Source organism: Myotis myotis, unplaced genomic scaffold (assembly GCF_014108235.1).
Source record: "Myotis myotis isolate mMyoMyo1 unplaced genomic scaffold, mMyoMyo1.p scaffold_m19_p_19, whole genome shotgun sequence".
NCBI lineage: Eukaryota > Metazoa > Chordata > Mammalia > Chiroptera > Vespertilionidae > Myotis > Myotis myotis.
Window position 1 is genome coordinate 35,629,710 of NW_023416323.1, and position 21,600 is coordinate 35,651,309.

The following is a 21,600-nucleotide window of genomic DNA, read 5'->3' on the forward strand; positions in this document are numbered from 1 at the left end:
CGTTGTTTGCAACAGAATTATGAATTTATATTTTAAAAAATCACTCTAGTTCCATCAATGGGGAAACAATTCTGTTCATTTTGAACTTTTTATTTTTCTCCAAAATCAATATATGTCAGGGAGAAGGAAGTTGTAAGGACCTGGGATCAACTCTTTCCAACAGAAAAACTGCAACTTTTTGTTTCCATTGGCTCTTTTCTGCTTACTAAAATAGTGTTTCGGTCATAACATTAAACATGCATTTATAAATATATATCAACAAGCCACTAACCGCCCATTTTGTCATTTTTCAGAACTTCTGAGTAGAAAGTTTATTAGGGATATAGGAGATTAATTTTATCAAAAATATATGCCATTGAGAAATAAACACAGCATAACTCATAGCATTAATAGATATCTAATAAATACTAGAATTTTATTTTTTTCACTCTTTCTTCGTCCCTCTTCTTTTCCCCCCTAGGTATTATGAGTGCACTGGTGCTTTAAAACTTTTTTTACTTATTGATTGACGAGAGAGAGAGAGAGAGAGAGAGAGAGAGAGAGAGAGAGAGAGAGAGAGAGAGAGAGAGATTATTCCACTTATTTATGAAAGCATATCTGGACAATGCTTTAACCATGTGAGCTACCCAGCCAGGACCTGCACTTTATTTTGTATTGTCAACAATAAGCATTGGAGGTAGCATTTCCTAGCACATTCTATTCATGAGGAAAATAAGGCAGAAAACAACAGCAACAAATAACTTAGCAATGCTATATACATAAAATAGTTTGACTTTTGCCTGTTTCCTTCCCATAAGGCCCCAGGATATTGAAAGAAATTGTTAGAATTTGGTTCATCATTTTCAGGTGCCTTTTGTTATCATTGCCTAAAAGGGCTCATTTGCAAAATGAGCAATGGAACCCATAACAACAAGAAAATAACCAGCAGTGCTGAGTGACTTATAAGCACACCAAGGGAGATCTATGCCATTAATTAGGTTATGTGACAATTTGCCTATGTGTGTGTGGTGGTGGGGGTTAGTGTGGGTGTGTGGGTGTGTCTATTTGTGTGTAAGTGTGTACGTCCTAGTCTACAATGGCTTTCTATTGAATAAGTGGAAGTGAAAACATTTTGAACCCTAGACACTGCCCTAGAAATTCCTCTCAGTCTTTACCACCATTCACATTGTACTGTCTGGGACTGATTAAACATCTCTTCCTTCGGTATCAACAATGATGGTCCTCTCCAACCCTTGTGGCAGACCTTCCCCAGCATCCTACCCATGGGAAACTTACCCTAAACTCCACGTTCTCTTTGAAGTTTCTCTTGAATTGTGTATTCATTTCCTCTTGCTGCTGCAACAAATGAACACAAATTTACTGGCTCAGAACCATGTAAATTGATTATCTGAGAGTTCTGCAGGTCAGAAGTCTCACTGGGCTAAAATCAAGGTGGTGGGGCTGCATTCCTTCTGGGAGTTTTAAGGGAGAATTTGTTTCCGGGACTTTTTACGTACTCTCAGAGTGTGCCTGCATCCCGTGACCTGTGTCCATTTCCTCCCTGTTCACTCTCAGCTGGGCAGCATCTTCAGCTCTCTCTCTGACTCTGACCCTCTTAGAAAACCCACTGTAATTAGGTTAGAGCTTCCAAAATAGGCATGGCTTCTCTTCCCATCTCAATATCCTTGGTTTAATCATATCTGCCAAGTGCAAAGTCCTTTTTGACATGTAAGGTAATATATTCACAGGTACTGCGGATTAGGAAGTAAACATTTTTTTTTTGGGGGGGGGTCAGTATTCTACCTAGCACAGATGGAAATCAATCTCCTCTCATATTTCCTTAAGTATTCAAATTGCTTTTATGTAATACAGATGTATGCATTTTTTAATATTTTTATTCATTTCAGAGTGTAAGGGAGAGAAAGAGGTAGAAACATAAATGATGAGAGAGAATCATTGATCAGCCACCACCTGAGCCTGCAACCCAGGCATATGCCCTGACCAGGAATCGAACTGTGACCTCCTGGTTCATAGGTCAAGGCTCGACCGACCAGTGGGCCACACTGGGCAATTTATGCATTTTTTAAATGATATCATTTCAACTCTCCCCTTAGCAGTTAGAATCCCAGAGGACATTGAAATCTTATTACTTCAATTCTGTTGGACACCTTTGGATTCCTACAACAGTCAACATGGGTTCAGTTTATTAAATTAAACTTAAAGGTTGTGAGAGAGACTCTCAGGCAGAGCAGTAGAAGCAACTGATAACGGAGTTACTTTGTTAAGTGATGTTTGTTTTTGTTGTTACCAGGAAGGGCAAGGTTGGCAATTACATGAGCCTAATCCGTGGTCTTTCACCAAAATTAGGTCCACAAAACAAGTTTTGGGGGTTGGAATCTTTTCTAGAATGGGTGATTTTCTAGAATAAGATGCATTCAAATTTTGACAGGCAAGTGCCTATCATAGTTGTTGAGAAAAAATTAGAAAGGAGTAATTTAAATCCCCTATCTTTAGTCCTGCTTGTCTTCAAAGGTCATTCCTGTGATTAGAGGGGGATAATTGTGCTTCTGTTAGATTTAAACTATCTTTAGACTATAGTTCAAACCATAGACAACAATAAACTTGTTTGATGTCTATCTTTAGAATTAAAGGGGGGATTAACCATTATGATAATAATATCCCTGTTATTAATCACTGGAAGGGTGGAGAGTTGTATTCACTCAGAGACTATGGCTGGGAGAGATAACACAGAATACAGTAAATGGTTTGTGCAAATTCAGAAAAAAAATAGACATTGAGTTTTTCCACTGACCCTGATTATCACCATGAGCATTTCAAAGACATACATAAATATCTTGGATCTGAAAAAACAAAGCCAAAAAAAATAAATAAATAAATATATCCTGTTTTGAGGAAATAAGACACAACATTTTGGGGTCTAAAGCCTTGTACTATTTGTTTCAAAGACTAACCCTCATAACCTCCCTAAGAGATATCCATGAATATCCTGAATTTTCAAATAGAGGTATTAGAAAACAGAGGTTAATAACATGGTAAATGCACAGAAACAAATTAAATATTTATTTAAATGTTAAAAAACACAACACTATGAAAACGCATTGATTTTTTAAGTAAATAAATAAATTGTTGAATTAGCTATCACAAAATACCCAGGACATCGAAGACATATTGTAGGTTAAGGTTTTCGATCTTGCAGTAACTGTTAAATGGGCACTCTGTTTGCTAAGAAGGCATACTTGATTTTAAAGAACTTAACCATAGCCAAATTATTCAAAAATCAAACTACAAAGTCTTCCATTTTTATGTAAAAACTGGTGTTTTAAAGTTTTTTAAATATGTGATATGATGTATATTTAGACCTCTGAAAATAAAGTGTCTGACTAGTGCCTTTAAAGATGAAGGGATTAAGAAAAAAGAAGGAAAAGAAGAATAACCCAACCAACCAACCAAAACACCTCATAGACAGACAACATTATGGTGATTACCAGAGGGAAAGGGGGTGGGAGGAGGTAGAAGAGGGTATAGGGTAAAGAGGGAATAAATGGTGATGGAAGTAGACTTGACTTGAGGCGGTAAACACACAATACAATATACAGATGATGTAGTATTAAAGAATTATACACTTGGTATATAATTTTATTAGTCAGTGTCCCCAAATAAATGCAATAACAAATACAATAATAATAGCCCTGGCTGGGTGGCTCAGATGGTTGGAATGTCATCCAGTATACCAGAGGTGGCAGTTTCTATTCCCAGTCAGGGCACATGCCTAGGTTGTGCAGTCAATCCTCAGTTGGGACATCTACAGGAGACAGCTGCATCTCTTTCTCTCTCTCTCCCTTCCTCTCTCTTTCAAATCAATAAAAACATATCCTGGGGTGAAGGTGAAAAAATTACAATAATAATAATAAAAAAGTACATACTGAGAAAAATAAAACCGACCTCTTTCCTAGTAAATGTGTTTCTTCTCATATTATTCTTTAATGACTACTTTATAATCTGATATTCATCAGTTAACAAAATCTAGGAAGGTTGATGCTCAATTGCCAAGGAGTAGAATTCTGGACAAAGAACAATGCTTGCCCAGGAGGCACAAGGATAGGTGTCTTTATAAAAAGGTGTGACAGTGAAGTTTACCTGTCAACTTGGCTGGGCTATGATACCAGGTATTTAGTAAAACATTATGCTCAATGTTTCTGTGAGGTGTTTCCAGATGAGATTAACACTAAATGGTGGACTCTGAGTAAAGGAGATTATCTTCTAATGTGGTGGGCCTTATCCAATCAGTTCACAGCCTTAAGTACGCAGAGAATGGTCTCCCTTGAGCAAGAGATTATTCTGCCAGCAGACAACCTTTGGGTTTGAACTGCAGATTTTGAATTTACCAGCCTTTATAATCGTGTGAGCCAGTTTCTTAGAATAAATCTCCAAAACATATATACATATTGTATTGTTTCTATTTCTCTAAAGAATTCTGATTAGTACAAAGGGAGAAGGGAATGACTCATGTTCCAGAAATAAATGGAACAGAAGAGAAAATACTGAGTCACAAATAAGACATACTATCAAGTGGTGAAGGCCTGGGGAGGGGGGGCGGGAGTAAGGTGGAGGGGGTCAAAGAGAGGGGGTGGAGAAAAGGGGCCTTTTGCAATACTTTCAACAATAAAGATCAATTTAAAAAAAACAATAAAGATAATCAGACTCCAAAAAAAAAAACAAAAAAAACACACAACAAAAAACACAAGGAGACATACTATCAAGAATAGTCTGTGTCATGAGGGTGAAAAGTCACCTGTGTGAGGGAGGCAAGGAAACCAACATCTCTTAGCTACCAAGGGTGGTGTTATTTGTTTCAAAACTTAATCCCATAGCCTCCCTAGGCAACAGTCATTATCCTCCTCAATTTTCAAGTAATGATATTGAAGCCTAAAAAGTTAAGTAACATACAGTCTCGAGCAAACCCAACAGGTTTGGGAAATGAATACCTTGGAAGTCTAGTGTTCCAGGCTTTTAGCACCTCAGACCTAATTTGATTACACCTCACTCACCCACCTAAAGCTACCATTACCAGCCAACCAGATAAACAGGTACGAAACTCGTATGTCATGGACAAACCGTTACATTAAACTCATGCGTATGTTTCACAGTTGACGGCCCCTAATGGATTTACACATCACCACTAGTTTATGTCATATAATTCATGTCAGGTGTCATAAATATAAGTGGTGAATATAACATGCAGGCATAATTTATATGTAGTTCTAAATCACTGCACATAACAAAGTTAGGTATTGAAGATTAACATTCTGGGGGTATTTCATAAGTACAGTCATCATGCTGGGCTCTTGTAATGAAGAGAAACCTCTGTGACTGTGGTTTATTACCTCGATGATTTTGTTGCTTGTTGTAACCCAATATATATGTTAGTATACCTTAAGGAATAAGTTGTCGTTCGATTTATTAGTTGGAGTATCTTACATCTTTCAATGGTAGGGAAAATTTTATATTGACATATCCAGAGTTTTTATTGAAGTTATATTAGTCCTATCTATCAGAGATATGCTAGAAAATCTATAACTTCCACCAGAATGTTGCCCATGTGAGCAATTCAGTTTATGAAGTGCAATCTTCTAAGGCAGGCTTAGGGCCTCGTGAATCATTTTTCAACCTATGTGATGTTTAATGATTTTGTCAAAATAAAAACTAATACACAGTTCTATGTCCATCATCAAATTACGCCATTCAATTTATAGTTTATGCTATGAAAAAAGACATCCAGATATGGAGGTCGAGGAGCAGAAAATTGCTCCAGTTTATACAATTCTCCCTCTTTTGATACAGATATTTGTAGCGGGTAACAAGTTATTTGGTTTATTATTACACTGGGAGTTTTTTATTTAAAAAAAAACACAGAGTAATGACATTGTTTCATTATGTCAAACATGTAGATATCTATCTAGGGTATACTGTTGGGCCAAAAGCATGATTATTAAAAAAATGAAAGCATATCAAACAAGAGGGAAAAGGGCTGAAAGGTCTTTATTACCTTGTTTAAACCAATTTTACATCCCATTTTCTAGATTACTAAACAGTAATTCCCAAAGACATTCATTTTCCGTAACCATCACAGTCCGAATATTAAGGAGCATTCTTGCAAATTACATATGTGTGTGTTTGTGTATGTGTCTGGTGTAAGAGATAAAAACTTAGTAAGAAAAACAAGAAAGATAATAAGGCCTTTTGTTTGGGGGATATGCTTTCTGCAAATAAAGTTTACCTTGGTTACCCAGATAGCACTCCACATGAAACAGCTCTTAGGATAAGTCAATTTCAGAATTGATGAAAAGCAACTTCACTTTTCATGTAGGGTTAATCTTCTGAGATTCCTTCATTTCCTCTTCACACAGGTTGAGGCACTGAATAGTTGCCAATAATCCTTCCAAGGTCCTTTCTGTCAGTCTTTTTGTATATCCCCCTGACATATACAGGGTTTTAGACCTACTATGTAACCTCCTATAGGTATTAAACAAGGGTCACTTGAAAGGCATTGAGATGCCTCACGACCAGGCAGGAAGACATTTTTATTTTAATATTCTGAGACAGCAAATATAGCTCGGAATGATTCGAAGACTAGCCCACAACCACACAGTTCATTAGTCAGGAGTTTAGACTCATACTCAGGCTTGTCAGAAGCATAGACCTATGTTCTTTATGGAATATCCCTCAGCCCCTGGAAGTTGCAGAATGCCAACTACAATGGGGTAAAATCACAGACACGTGCCAGATTTAGCATTTATCACTAGAATGTTCAGCACAGGGAATTGACCTCTTTCTGCATGCAAGACCCTGCCATTAATCATTTTGCCTTCTTCTCACGCACAGCACAATGACTCAAAAAACGTGGCTCACATAAGAATGGATTCCACATTTTCAATGATGGGTCTGTTCCTAAATTGTATAGACGATTCATTCCCAATGCCATCCTAACCAAATCTTGTCATTACCTGTCAAGAGTTTATCTAGAGAGAGGAGATAAGTATTAAAAACAGAATCTCAGGATTCTGTCATTGATAGTGTGTCTTAATGGAATGAAATGTTGGGGACTCTGGAATATAAAAGCTTCCACACAGCCCTGGCCAGTTTGGTTCAGTGGTTGAAGTGTTGGCTTGTGGAACTAAGGGTATAGTCAAGGGCATGTACCTTGGTTGCAGATTCATCCCTGGCCCCAGCCAGGGTGCACTCGGGAGGCAACCAATCAATGTGTCTCTCCCGCATCAATGTTTCTCTCTCTATCCTCCTCCTCCTCCCTCCCTTTACTGTCCCTGAAAAATCAATGGAAAAGATAACCTCAGTGAGGATTTTTTTAAAAAGCAGCCGCAAAAATTAATTAATGGGCTGACAGAAGAAAAAGCAAAACAAACAAACAAACAAAAAAAAGAATCACCAGTTCAAGTGAAATACTATTACAGTCAGAGGCATGAGGCAAATGGATGCTAATATACTAGTATAGTAGGCAGAGGATAATACCAGAGGAGTTTGGTATGAAATGGAAAGGCTACAGAATGTAAGTTAGAGCAAAACTTCTGCACTAGACCTCAATCCAAAAATTTCAGCTCAATGTATTTCAAAGACATACTCAATATAGATCATTCCACTGGAAGTGTAATAGTCACAATTATTTTAGGTGAGCCCGGCCAGCATGGCTCCGTGGTTGAGCGTCCACCTATGAACCAGGAGGTCACAGTTTAATTCCTGGTCAGGGTACATGCCTGGGTTGCAGGCTCAGCCCCTAGTGTGGGGCATACAGGAAGCAGCCAATCAATGATTCTCTCTCATCATTGAAGTTTTTATCTCTCTCTTCCTCTCTGAAATCAATAAAAATATATTGTAAAAAATTATTTTAGATGGTAGACAGATACTGAAAGCAAATGCTATTGAACTGTGGAGAAAGTGACTTCGTTTCCCATTCTTTCTCACAGATCCTCATTACATTAATAAAGAAGTCTCAGTTTTATATTAATGTGTCTTTAGCACTTTATTATACTTGTTAATTTATCTTGTATAGTAATATACAGTTACTTTTCAAGATACATTTATTTACATTAAAAAGGAAGTCAGTTTAAAGGAAAATAAGTAGAGACTTTATGCAGATACAGGAAAATCATGATAGTGTAATGTAATTATTTAACTTGAGAAGTGGTGCACATTGAGAGAAAGGGAAGGTACAATAGTGAGCAGAGTCCATTAGCGAAATTTAAAGACTAGTCTGTCTCTAGTCATCTCTGAGATCTGTGAGAGGAAATGATACTGGAGAGACAAACAGAAGGGCAGGTCAGGCAAGACAGAACAGGTTTGCATTTGCATTTGCAAAATCCCCTTCGAGGAAGAGCAAGCCCTGGACACAGAGATAAATGAGACTGGGTTCCTAACTAATTCTCTCCCCAGCATCCCAGTATGTTGGTTCTTGTGTCTTTGTCTCCCACTGAAACTTTCTGCAGCAAGAAACTTCCTTGGATAGTTCTAATTATTAGCCAGATTTCTTTTATTCGACAAAAGAAGCCACGGGCATGAGTCTGCAGGAGCTGAGCAGGGCTGTGAGGACAGGGCACTGTGGAAGTCACTCATTCATAGGGTCACCAGGAGTCAGAGCCAACTCAAAGGCATGTCACACACTTAGAGCTCCAGGAATACAGGGGACCCCCCATGCTGTGGGTGAAATGCTGTGGAAGTGCAAACCTCAGCAGGCAAAGGGTGGTCCTAGTATCAGAGGGCCACGTTAGAAAGAGGAAAGGAGAGACACAGAAGAGGTCCTGTCATCAGAACAGGGAAATAGAACACTTGGCTCTCAGATTCTTCCGAGAGTCCAGTTGCTGACCTACCAAGTCACCAGCTTGAGGATCCCGACTTGGACCCAGGATCTGAGGAAATAGGATCTAAGGCAGTGGTTCTCAACTTTGGGTGCGCATTAGAATCACCTGGGAATCTTTTTAAAATCCTGCTTTCTGGGCCTCATCATGATCTAAGGGGAGGAATGAATAGTGAAGGAATCTGGCCCAAGCTGCAGTGCTCAATAGTTATGCAAACTGACTATTTGAATAAAGAAGCACCTACTTGTTGCCTGCTTGCATGAGACATGCTCTCATTTTAGGGGTTATTAAAATGCCATAGTGTTTAGATTATGGGGAGAGAAATATGTGGTCAGACCAAAGCAAGGGAAGATAATGTAAGAAGATGAGTCAAAAGCAATGTCCACTTATTATTTCAGAGCAAAGTTAGAAATATCGGTCTGGGGACAAGAGCTGTGATAACTTCACATAATTCTGAAATCATTGTTACTTGTCCATCTGGATGGCCACAGCAAGAGAGAGCTGAGGACTGTTTTGATGTAAGACCAGACTCGAAGGGTAGGAAGAGATGATGCAAGTGTGAACGACCAAAAGAACAGATAGGTAAACTTTAGGGGGAAATCATCAATCATGTTAAACGCTTGAAGACAGTAGGGAGAAACCCAGAAGTCATCTTTGTCCAGAGAAAGGACTTAGCCGGAGAGAACCTTCATTGTTTTGAAATCTGCTTTACTGAGGAGCTTGATGCATTAGCAATAAGAAGGCCAAGCATTTTTGACAACAGCAACCTGAATTCCACAAGCTAGACTAGGAAAGATGAATTTGTCAGAAGAATGAACTTCGGTTCTCTTCCCCATTTGCCTTTCTTTTTCTTTTAGAATATATTTTTATTGACTTTAGAGAGGGAGAGAGAGATAGAAACATCAATGATGAGAGAGAATCATTAATCAACTGCCTCCTGCACGCCCCACACTGGGGATTGAGCCTGCAACCTGGGCATGTGCCCTGACTGGGAATCGAACTGTGACCTCCTGGTTCATAGGTGGACACTCAACCACTGAGCCACGGCGGCCAGGCCCATTTGCCTTTCTGATTGGACAGTTGAATACTGCACAGGAGGAGTGGAGGAGACTGTGCCCACTTGGTAAAATGGCAGAGCACGTGGCAACTCTTCCTACTTGAAGAGTGCTTCTCCCCCAGGCTCATTAATCCTGCACTACACTGCATTATCTTGTGTCCACTGGTGTTTGGGAAACTTCCACATTACTCCTTTCTGATAATCATCCAAAGTAAATCACTGTTCCCTACTGTGACCTTTCCCTGTTTTCTTTTCCTGCAACCAACATGAAGTGGGTGGAAAAATGGAAAAGGCGGCTCTGAAATATTTTTGGACTCTTCTGAAAATGTCATGTCCTCAGTTGGAAATATCAGAGGTCATTTTGCTTCCTACCTCCATACACTATACCACATCCATCTTTTTATTTTTTAATATCTGCCTTTTTTCAGGGTTTCATTTGGACTTGATCCAAGCGGAGGGAGAGACATTGCCTTCATAGTGAATGGAGGTCCAGAGAAGACATGCGAATAGATAAAACGAGGTCCAGTAAAGACATGTAAATTGCTCCATGGAATGCACTAAACACACTCTGTAAGAACTGCCTCTCTTTCCTTCCTCAGTGTTTACAATCTACATTTTTAAAGCACCACCAAAGAAAATGTCACCCTCATTATAAAACAGAAAGGGACCATCTAGCTAGGATGCCTGAAATGCAACTACATTAATGCATAAACAACTGTGTTTTATTTCTTTTACTGCCTGCACTTTAAAATTTTATTTCTGTCCTCCAGGCAGATTCTCTCTGAAAGAGGTAAAAAATACAGTAGGAGTGACCTAGTGGCTCACCTGGGCTCTATAATCACAACCTATGGGAACAAAATGTCAAAGTCAGGAACAACTTCTTCCATCAGGAATTTGGTTCATTTTGATTGACTTCACAAATTCAAAACTCCTTTTTCTATCTTTTCAGCCCTCTCAATGACGGACACACAAGCCCAAATCTTCACTGATATTTCTAACATTTATACTCATAAACTTAATAGCCATAATGTGTTATCGATTTAAAACATGATAATTATTGTTTCTAGAGAAGATAGTGGAAAATGACAGGAAACTGTTTTTGAGGGGATTTTTGTATAAGATATGAGAATTACCATTTTTTGATTATGCATCTAGTTGTGTTAACGCCATTTGTTGAAAACTATCTTTTCCATATTGTGTGTTTTAGCACCCTTGTTGAGAATCAGCTGACTTTAAATGTATAGATTTATTTCTGGGTTTTTAATTGTTTCATTGGTCTATTTATCTATTTTTATGCCAGTACCATACATTTTTGATTACTGTAGTTTTGTAATATAATTTAAAGTGGTTCCTCCAGCTTTGATCTTCTTGATTAAGGTTGCTTTTGGCTATTTAGGTTCATATAAATTTTAAAGTTTTTCTTTTTCAATTTATGTAAAAAAACTGAAGCTTTTTTAAAAAAGAGACATGAAACTTTTTGTAATAAACAACAACACACCCATATGAATATGTAGCTTTTTGGGCTTAGACCTTGCCTGTGACTTCCAGTCACCATAGTTTAAACAAAACGTTTTTTATTTAAGTTTCTGGTTCTTTTTCTTTTTAAGCAAATGGTTCTTTTCCTTTTTTTCTTCCTTTTTATTCTGTTTTTTTTTTTCTCCCCATCACCATTTATCCTTGTTTTAAACTTAATTCCGTCTATTTTCCTTCTGATGCTAACATTCTAAGACTGGGCAATTAATAAGGTTTATAGTTGCTTAAACTTACCAGGTCATTTCACGTAGGTATCAGATCTTTGTTCATGGTGCTCCTTACCTATTTGATGTCTTTCTCCCACTTAGTACACCTAAAAAAAATGAGGATATATTGAAAGTCTAGCTTAGCATTCAAATGTTCTGTAAATAGACTGTCTACCCACCAAAAATATTATATTCTTTTTCTATAATACCAATCGATTTTTTGAACTCATTGTCATATTGCCTCTATTTTCCCATACAAGCTTTCCCCTATATTAAAATTTTTTTAGGGGCATCAACCATATACATTCTGTGTTCATAGTGTTAACATTGAGCTTCATCCACAGTCAGTGCACATTTAATGCTAACTGACTTATACTCTGCTAATAGGATATTTTTAGCAGCCATCTCCCTGTGCCTGAAGGACCAGATAGCTCATTGTAAAAAGTTTTTCATAACAAACTTTATACAAATGCATCAGACAAGCCATATTTTAAACAATTGAACAGGGAAACAAGTAAATGTCTCTGACTATAGGCCATTTTGATGTTGGAATTCTCTTGCCAGCAATGTTCCCAATTAATGTTCAAGAAAAGCCATTTGTTTTGGACAATCATGTCAATGATATGGTTTGTTTTGTAAAATAATAACATTTGACTCTGAAGAGATAGAAGAAGACAGACAGAAGACAGCAGAATGAAAGCTGTTTTTTCTGTCTAGTTTTGAATATGAAATATACATCAAGGGTAGTTTTTGAGGTCGGTTTGTTTTCCTGAATAGCTATGCCTCTTAGGCAACTGTGGAAACAAACAGGATAGACAACCAAAACATTGCAGAGAAAAGGACAAGACCAAGTCCAAGAATCTAGCAAACCTATGTTACTTAAATAATATATACTAGTACTATTATTAATATATTTTATAAATATGAATATATTTATACACACACACACACACACACACACACACACGTTTCCATGCGACAGGCATGAGATTAATTAGTGTGAATATAAAAGCTCAGTTATTTCTTGCAACAATCCTGTATGGTTGACATTATTATTTTACAGCTGTAAAATTTCAAACTCAGAGAGAGACAAAAAAGATTTAAATGTTGATTTTCTTGATTCCAAAGCCCATGTTATTGGTCTACTAATAACCACAATGGTAATATCAAAAACAATCATGAAGCACAACAGCAATCATTACTGTAACTTCAAAAGCTTCTACCCATTGGCCTCTCATCATACACTCAATTCTTAGGGCCATGGATATGAAATATAATTAAATCCTCACCTCTGTCCTATAAACTTGTATTCCCATTGGATAGAGGCCCAGAGAACACATGGACAGTACCTAACTTCCTTTACATCATGGAATTGGGGTTGCAAGAACTCTAGCACTTAATATCTATGTTTCAGTGTAATTTGTTCTGTGTGATAGCACACATGTAACATATATAAGCTTACATATACCCAGGTAAATATCAATTAACACTTAAATTTAAGTTACTACTATGACAAAAAAGCAGGACAGGACATCAGTCGTACAAAGTTTCACTAGATCCCTCTAACAACCTACAATGCCTTTACTCCATAATGTCATGTCCCCAGTGCCATGTTCTCTTTGAAAGTGAGAAGTTCCACATACTTTTTTGACATGAGGTTACATGGATTTCCTTATCTTTTAAAATAAGACCTTCTTTCTTGGCATGATGTCAGTACATATATGGATGTGGTTGAGTGGATGTGTGTAGGGAGTAGCAGGAGGGATGTTATAGCTGGGTTTGAACTTGATTTACTATACTAGGCACATTATATGCATTATGGCTTTATTTCTTGAAGACTGTGTCAATGAGTTAGAAATGAGTATTCCCATTTTAAAGATAAAGAGCTCAATTCTTGGTAAGGTTAATTAACTTCCAAGATCAGTCAGCTATTGAGCTCTACAGATTAAAAAGAACAGAAATATATAACTCTCATATCTCTGCTCATAACTAGCAGGCTATATTATCCATCTTCCTTCCTGTGTATCTGACATACGAGGGTCATTTGTTCATATGAATGCACCCAGAACAGTACTGGGCCAAAATACAAATAATGTCAGGCAAGTGTAGGAGATGATGTATTATATCTGTAACTCTTTCCCCAAAATGAATGTTATTTGTATCTTAGATAAGAAAAAGCCACAAGGAGAATTTCCTGGTGTTGATGGTGCCATTAGAATCAGAACAATTCATTTTGGGATTATTAACAACATTCAATTTTTATTTCTATACTTGTGTTTATTAAGATGTGACTGCAATTTTGATGCTGAAATAAATGATATCTCTCTTAAAAAAGAAAACATATCCAACCCGACACTGGATAACTAAGTTGGACATAATCATCTCTTTGAAGCTATACTGTCCTCTTGCTAATTATCATTCATACCTGATGGTAGGTTTTTTTTTGTGGGGGAAAAAGATAATGTCAATGAATAGCTGAGGGATAAAATTGAGAGAATAAGTGATTGAATTAGTTCAAGCACTTTGGTATGGAACAAAAACTATTACTGAGGAATGATTTGGGGTTTGTATCAAACACCTTTTCCTATGTTTGAAAGAGACACTAAACATAGTTCTTGCATCATCATTTGCTTAATTTTCCCTGCCCAAAAGTAGTTTAGAAAATAGATACCTCTTTCTCTCTGTGTCGGTGCACACACACACACACACAAACACATGCACACACACAACTTTTACAAAGACCTTAACTGTTTGTCCCATATTCTGCTTGTCTACCATGATGAGTGATACACAAAATGAATTAAGGGAAGACTTAATCACGCACAGCTATTTATTCCTATGACTGTAAGGCTAAAGGCTTCAGTTACACATTCCTGTTTGATTTCTACTTTTGTTATTTTGGATCTCAAGTTAGCTCTTTTCTGGTTTGCCTAGCTGTTTCCTTCCCATCAGCCATCTTCCTCATCATTAAAAAATATGATAAGAGTCTATCAATGTTCTCTTGGATTAGCTCTAGGTTTGGAAATCAGAAAATCAATCCTGCCCTTTTAACCTATTGAAGAGATACTTACTGTATAGTTCCCATGTGACAACATACAGGAGACCTAATGTAGACCTAAAAGCAACAGGTCATAGTTCTATCCCCATCAGGGCACATGCCCCAGCTACTGGCTTGAACCCCTGTAGGGGGTGTTCAGGAGACAGCTAAACAATGATTCTCTCTCATCATTGATGCTTCTATCTCTCTGAAATCAATAAACATATATTTTAAAAAACACATCATGTGGTCTCAAGGGAACAGAAATACTGTCAATGTAGACGACTCTCCAACAAATGGCCTTTTTTCATAGGATACAGATTCCCAACGCTTCCGAATTACATGCACAGAAAGCTGCAAAGGAAAAGATTTGATTGTGAAACGTATTTACCTGGGAGATTTGAGCACGTGCCTTTGTTTTGGGTTTCCTCACTTTGCAATCTGCATTGTTTGTGCTGACAATTCCTTCTGAGAGGGGCTGTAAGTGACTTCCAGCTGGAAGAGAAAGACAAACAAACTGCTTGCAAGCAAATGCACACAGAGATCTGGGCATCTTCTTAATTGGTGTGCACATGCTTGGGACTATTTTAAGTCTTGACGTCTCAATGTGAAAGTCTTCCCTGCTATCAATAATAGATTTTTTAATCACAAAAATCTAATCTTTGTTTATTAGAATCTATGTTCTCTAGTCTCTATTATAAAAACCTCAGAGATGGAATGGACCTCATAAGACAGTGAAGTCCAAAATTTTTTTAAGTAATTGTGCATTCTAGATATACCACATATATCAATGATGTAAGGAAGCAAATTCTTGAGAAATAAAATAGAGAAGAAGCAAGAAGGAGGAAAGGCCAACCATGTCCAGACTAGATCAGCAAATGACCAGGCAATCTACAGACTGAAGAGAAAGAATAAATAATTGTAGTTTTAAACTACCTATGTTGGCGGGAGTTGATTACACAGCAAAGGGAACCAAAACACCTCAAAATTCTTTGGGCCATTTATCACAGTTAGCAGATTGCTTCTCATCAAGTAACAAGGCAAGTATGTCTTGTCCTTTTCCATTTTGTACTTTGAATTTTGGGCAATTTCCACTCAGGCACAAACTCCTGGCCTATCTTACATCATGTGTGTGCTGCAGTCCTAGAAAGTCTTTCTTATAGTTGACTTAAGTTCTGAAATAGAATCAATGTCTACAGAGTATAGATTTGGGGGTAACTGGAATAACTTAAGAGCAGGCGTCCTTTCATATCTCCCATTGTACTTCTAGTCTCCTCCTTTATACACTTAATGTTAAATAAGTTATCTTACAATAATATCTCAAATTCTTTTTTTTTAAAATATATTTTATTGATTTTTCACAGAGAGGAAGGGAGAGAGATAGAAAGTTAGAAACATCGATGAGAGAGAAACATCGATCAGCTGCCTCCTGCACATCTCCCATTGGGGATGTGCCTGCAACCCAGGTACATGCCCTTGACCGGAATCGAACCTGGGACCTTTCAGTCCACAGGCCGACACTCTATCCACTGAGCCAAACCGGTTTCGGCATATCTCAAATTCTTTAAGCACTCTTTTATAAGCCTTCACTGTGCTTCCCTTTAAAGGAAAAGGCTTCCCGGCAAGTGTTGCCCAGTGGTTGAGTGTCAACCTATGAACCAGGAGCTCATGGTTCAATTCCCGGTCAGGTCACATGCCAGGTTGCAGGCTCCATCCCCAGTAGGGGGTATGTAGGAGACAGCTAATGGATGATTCTCTCTCATCATTGATGTTTCTCTCCCTCTTCCTTCCTCTCTCTGAAATCAGTAAAAAAACATATATTTTTAAAAATAAAGGCAAAGGCTATCTTTCTCCCAATGACATCCTGTTCACTTAAGCCAAAATATGTACAGATGCACAGCATGGTTCTAAATGCACCCATCCCCCCCACGATGGGAGCATTGCAGGATTATTTCCCCTGCCATCTGTTCCTCAGAAAATGATGGAGACTACAAAGTTCAGGCTCTACACACATGTGGGCTGATGGCATCACTATTTCTTGCTCACATACAGCCCCCCAAAGCTCAAAATCACATTTGCCAGTAAATTCCAACTGCATATGCCAGATGGAGAACTGAAATGTGATGGAGCAAGATGGTTAATTCCATTTCAAATGTTTAATGACTTGCCATTTGTATATAAGAGATTAGAAAATTAACGTAAGGTACAGAAGTCAGAATATATGGGAACATTAGGCTAGAATCAGTAGAATAAAATTTTATAAATGCCTAGAGCATCTGAAAGAAATATCACCAACATGATAAAATGGAAATCCTGGAGAAGATCTTTAGGAATACCTATTGAGTTTTATAGATGATGAAACAGACTCAACGTTTAAATGCTGCATAGCTCTATTCAGTTCCACCGTGTGGCAAAGGTAGGGCTTGATCTGAAGTCGACATCGTCTGACTTTTGTTTCTAAATTCCTCTAGTAAGAGGTGAAAAGAAAAAGAAAAAGAAGAAGGAGTGGTATAGACAGCAGAAAAGAGGATAGTGATGAATAAAGTGGAAAAAGAATACTGTCAATCAAAGGAGAAAAGAAAATGGACGAGGGGCCCTCTCCCTTAAGAGAAGGAGTGCAGGAGCCAAAAGAACTGAACTTTAAAATGCATATATATTTTTATTGATTTCAGAGAGAAAGGGAGAGGGAGAGGAAGAGAGAAACATCAATGATGAGAGAGAGCCATTGATCAGCTCTCTCCTGTACACCCCAACCAGGGGATCGAGCTCGAAAACCAGTCATGTGCCCAGATTGAGAGGGAATAGAACCATGACGGCCTGGTTCATAGGTCGACACTCAACAACTGAGCCAGGCCGGCTGGGCTGAACTTTTTTCTCCTCTAAAGAGTTTCCACATCAATTTACATACTTTTTTTTTTTTTTTTTTTTGCCTGACGCCTGGGTGTCTCATTTTATTCTCCAAGAATTTCCTACAAATGAAGATGATTAACTTAAGCTACCATGGGTATGGAATCCTGTAAGACATAAATTACTTTTCCAGAATCTTAATTGCCGGGGTCCAACCCCAGCAGGTCCAGGGGTCCCCAAAGGTGTGGACGGAGTCGGCGAAGAAGAAGGAATGACACGGAGACAGTGTTCAGTTGATCAGCAGCCTAGCCAGGATCTCCAGCCAAGTTCTGGTCTGGATCTCCAGAGAGGTTCTGCTTAGGATCTCCAGCCAGGTTCTGTGTCCATGTTCTCTTGCTAGGATCTCCAGGTTCTCCAGCCAGGTTCTGTAGCCATGTTCCCTCGCTAGTTTCTCCAGCCAGGTTCTGTCCAGGTTCTCCAGCCAGGTTCAGTCACCAGGTTCTAGTCAGGTTCTCTTGCCAATTTCTGTAGTCAGGTTCAGTCCAGGATCTTTGGCCATGTTCTCTCCAGCGAAGTTCTTCTGTCTCTAGGTTCTGTGTAGGTTCTGTCTTCTAAGTTCTGTGTTCTAAGTTCTGTGTTCTAAGTTCTGAGTCTTGCTGTCTTGTTGCATCTGTATTTATACCAGTTGATTCAATCCTATCAATCTCTATTACAAAGGTTAGGGCGTTTCTTATCTCCATTCCAGGGAGTAAAGATTATGTAGCTTAAGCATGATTGTTCGTAGTTAAAGTGATTAATTACCCACCTGGCACTAGTTAAGAGGTTTTATTCCCTCCCTAACTTCAGGGGAAAATCCCTACCTCGGGAAACAACCTTTCTCAGAGACCTTGGTTAAAACACATAGTGCCAAGAAGGTGAGCAAACATATTAAGAACAGTATGCCATGTCCTTTGAAACAGCAAGGATGGACCGGCTCCCGGCACTTAATTCTAAACTAGACCACTCAGATGCTAAAATTCATGGTTTTCTCTTTTCTGTGCCATACCAGCACTAGAGAACAGAAAAAGGGCAAGGGAGGGCCTGGTGGAATTGTGTTAAAAGCATACTAGTACATATGCAGGTCAACAAAGCGGAATTCAATGTTGTGCTTTACCATGTACCCGCTGTTTTTCCTTGAGCAACTTATTTCACTACTCTGTGCCTCAGAAGCGTTACTGTAAGGACTGAAAGGTGTAATTTTGTTAAAGCAACTGGCATGTCTTAAATACTTTTTAGATGTATATATGCTTGGATAATTTTAAATGTTAAACAAGAGTAGAATGGAAACAGAGAAAGCTTTGCTCAAAAGCAGAAAAAGTCAACCAACTAACCAAACAAAAAGAATATTTTTTAAAGCACCCGTTGCCCTAGTACCACTAGCAATTCCTAAAAAACCCACCTGTGGTGCTGACGCTAGCATCTGTGGCAGTTATAGAAAGCTTTGATTCTTCTATAATTCTGTAATTGTTCTATAAATCCCAAAGCTTGTTATGCCACAGCTAGGGAACTTTGGGCCCGGTAGTTAATAGAGGCTTTATTCTTGCCTGCATGATGCCAGGCTGCTGCAGTCCCAGAGAATAACACTTAAAACAAAACGGGCTTTATGCAATAGAGTTCCTCACACCATGGAACTCTATGTATGCAAAATGCAAGAGTGTTTAAGAAAATCTCAGTCATTTGTGGGTATGGTCAACTGGGATTTCACTACTTGGCATTCATGAGAATATTTGCATCTGCAATTTGTAAGTTTCGACACTTCTTAGTGTCTAGAAGAGGACATGACACATAACAGGGGGTAGATGCATCCTTTTTTGAAAGGTTCTACTGCTTGTGGTATTCCTTTACTAACTTCACGACTGAACAGGCTAATAGCGAAGGAAATGTGGGGAGAAGAACAATAAGATTTGAGGTTTGTATTTAGCGTGGTCTCTCCTCCTAATGAGTTAGCTACAGACTCTGAATTTCTGACTCTTCTGAAGCTGCTACTTCATGGGCTGGGGTCCAGGGACTTACATACTCCAGTCCCTATGTGAGGCAACGCGAGTATCATCATCTGATTGCCTGCCTTTGGAACTGGTCTACTTGGTTTCCAATACCAACTCCGCCACTGTATTGAGTGCATGATCTTGAGAAAGTTGTCCGGCCCCTCATCTAAATCACGTGTCATGGTCAGGGGAGGTGAGAATAACGCTGCCTCATGAGATTGCTTAGAGAATTAAAAGAGGTAATCTACACCACCAAATGGAACCACGTCTGGCACAAAGTAAAGCACTCAATATATGTTAGGCGTTCTTGGTCTTATTCTAAGAAAAATGGGAAGCCATCGAAGAGTTTTAGGTACAGTGGGGGTGAAAGAGGTGTGACATGATTTGTAAGTAAAACAACATGGGTGTCTGGAGAGAAGCTTGTTAATCGTGCAGTGTGTGGACAGCCCAAGAGCATGGTTACCGTAGGGGGCAAATAATGGCAGGAAACTGACTTCCACTAGAGAGATGGCTCATATCATTTCATGAAGTGGAGACCCCCAATGGAGACCCTACAGAGTTTATGTGCATGGAGACCAATCCACCCCATAAGAATACTCTCTCCCACAGAGATCCAAATCCAAAATAGGAAGGTGAGCTCTCATTAAGTTGACTCCTCTGTGTGAAGTCGTTTTGCATTAAATAGGAGCAGAAGCCTCCTGAATACACGAAAGAAGACAGTACAAGCACACAGCAGGCATGCAGGAAGAACAGTATGTGTAGAGGGAGGGAGAGTACTACGGAAAGTCTACAGCAGCACTGACGGATACAACTTTCTGTGATTATATAAATGTCCTAGATCTGCACATGGGACTAGTCAGCACTTGAAATGCAACTTGAGTATGTGAAGAACTAAATTTTAAATGTAACATAATTTAATTAAAAATGTAATTGTCTATGTGGCGAAGGGCTACTATATTGGGCAGTGCAAGTTTATAGAATGTGGATAAAGGGCTATGATACCTCCACATCTAAGCAAAGTAGGATGTATCAATGTTTTCTCGTTTTATGACTTAACTAGTCATTGGCATTTCTGCAAATGATGTTAAGAGACTTGAAATTCACACCTGCTATAAGTATAGAAGCATGTTGGTGCTCCTAACTCTATCAGGCACCTTCTTTGCCAGCATCAGGATAGAACAGAGGATAAAGTGTTGCTATAAACTCCCTTCCTGAAGTTATAAGCAGTGACTGCTGCTCTTTCCTCCTGGGGTCTCCATTACTTGTACAGCAGGCCCAATAGATTGCAAGAGTTGCAAATCTGTTATAAAAAATGCCTGAGTTCTTATCTGAAATCACCCAGAACCAGCGCACCCATTAAACTCATAAAAATACTGCCTTTCATTGGAAGCCACAGTTGAGAAAGAACATGGTAATATGGTAAAATAATGACAGTTGCTACTTATTTTTCAGATGCAACATACTTCAGCTATTATAGTGCCCTTATTCCTGCTCTTAAAGAATCTCAGCCAGAAGATAAAACAAAACCAATGTCACCCCAATAAATTCAATAAAAAAAAACACAAAGAAAATGAGCCAGTTTGTGTTTAGAAGTGAATGCACAATTTGGATTTCTGCAAAAAGAGCAGTAATCAGGCATCCCACACTTTAGGTATCCAATGTTTTAAAGTCATCGTTTTCCAGACAATTCTTACACTTAAAACGTGTTGTCAAATCTCAACCAAGGTGTCCCATGACACTTGATTCCCTTCTCCAAGCTTGAGAATTAGTACGTTCTTTTGTCTTTCCTTGGATTTCTCTTCCTGAAACTCGCTGGACTGTTCCCCTCCCACGAAAATATAAAAAGCCTCCAATTTACTTAAGTTACTATTGCGACTGTCACAAAATCCTAATCTAGTCAGAAGATGATTATGCTCTATTTCCAAGTAATGTGAGTTGAAAATCAGTTCCAAACTCTATTATATGGTATGAGGACCCAGGCCATATCTCCTCCTATAACTGATGGAATTTTCTTTCTTTCCACCACCAA

General features: G+C 38.5%; 1 long non-coding RNA gene across 1 annotated transcript in view; it reads right to left on the minus strand.

Annotated features, from left to right (window-relative positions):
• Nucleotides 1-1,282: 1,282 nt before the first annotated feature.
• The window catches only part of LOC118674269, a 94,469-nt gene continuing 74,151 nt past the window's right edge, over nt 1,283-21,600 (minus strand). Inside the window, exons 2-5 of the long non-coding RNA XR_004973610.1 lie at nt 15,092-15,195; nt 11,692-11,770; nt 2,792-2,840; nt 1,283-1,335 (exon numbers count right to left, since the gene is read on the minus strand). This is a non-coding gene — a long non-coding RNA (uncharacterized LOC118674269). The remainder of the gene's footprint in view (nt 1,336-2,791; nt 2,841-11,691; nt 11,771-15,091; nt 15,196-21,600) is intronic.